Raw genomic sequence first — 1,599 nt, 5'->3', positions numbered from 1 at the left:
CACTCTTTTCAGTACTTTGCCACGACTTTGCCACAACTCTTCAGTACTTTGCCACACTTTTCAGCACTTTGCCACTACTTTTCAGTACTTTGCCACACTTTTCAGTACTTTGCCACGACTTTTCAGCACTTCGCCACAAAATTTCAGCACTTTGCCACAACTTTTCAGTACTTTGCCACTCTTTTCAGTACTTTGCCACGACTTTGCCACAACTTTTCAGTACTTTGCCAACTTTTCAGTACTTTGCCACGACTTTTCAGCACTTCGCCACTACTTTTCAGTACTTTGCCACACTTTTCAGTACTTTGCCACAACTTTTCAGTACTTTGCCACACTTTTCAGTACTTTGCCACGACTTTGCAGTACTTTGCCACGACTTTTCAGCTCTTCCCCACTACTTTTCAGTACTTTGCCACACTTTTCAGTACATTGCCACGACTTTGCCACAACTTTTCAGTACTTTGCCACACTTTTCAGCACTTCGCCACTACTTTTCAGCACTTTGCCACTCTTTTCAGTACTTTGCCACGAATTTGCCACAACTCTTTAGTACTTTGCCACACTTTTTAGTACTTTGCCACGACTTTTCAGCACTTTGCCACAACTTTTCAGTACTTTGCCACACTTTTCAGTACTTTGCCACGACTTTGCCACGACTTTTCAGCACTTTGCCACAACTTTTCAGTACTTTGCCACACTTTTCAGTACATTGCCACGACTTTTCAGCACTCGCCACAACATCTCAGAACTTTGCCACACTTTTCAGCACTTTGCCACGACTTTGCAGCACTTTGCCACGACTTTGCAGCACTTTGCCACACTTTTCATCACTTTGCCACGACTTTGCAGCACTTTGCCACTCTTTTCAGAACTTTGCCACGACTTTGCCACAATTCTTCACTACTTTGCCACACTTTTCAGTACTTTGCCACGACTTTTCAGTACTTTGCCACTACTTTTCAACACTTTGCCACAACTTTTCAGTACTTTGCCACGACATTGCAGCACTTTGACACTCCTTTCAGTACTTTGCCACGACTTTGCCACAACTCTTCAGTACTTTGCCACACTTTTCCGTACTTTGCCACGATTTTCAGTACTTTGCCACTACTTTTCAGCACTTTGCCACAACTTTTCAGTACTTTGCCACACTTTTCAGTACTTTGCCACTACTTTGCCACGACTTTTCAGCACTTTGCCACAACTTTTCAGTACTTTGCCACACTTTTCAGTACATTGCCACGACTTTTCAGCACTCGCCACAACTTTTCAGTACTTTGCCACACTTTTCAGCACTTTGCCACGACTTTGCAGCACTTTGCCACACTTTTCAGCACTTTGCCACAACTTTTCAGTACTTTGCCACACTTTTCAGTACTTTGCCACAACTTTGCAGCACTTTGCCACTCTTTTCAGCACTTTGCCACGACTTTGCCACAACTCTTCAGTACTTTGCCACACTTTTCAGTACTTTGCCACGACTTTTCAGCACTTTGCCACAACTTTTCAGTACTTTGCCACACTTTTCAGTACTTTGCCACAACTTTGCCACGACTTTTCAGCACTTTGCCACAACTTTTCAGTACTTTGCCACACTTT

Source organism: Saccoglossus kowalevskii, unplaced genomic scaffold (assembly GCF_978046115.1).
Source record: "Saccoglossus kowalevskii unplaced genomic scaffold, keSacKowa6.1 SCAFFOLD_88, whole genome shotgun sequence".
NCBI lineage: Eukaryota > Metazoa > Hemichordata > Enteropneusta > Harrimaniidae > Saccoglossus > Saccoglossus kowalevskii.
This window is presented reverse-complemented; position numbering follows the sequence as displayed.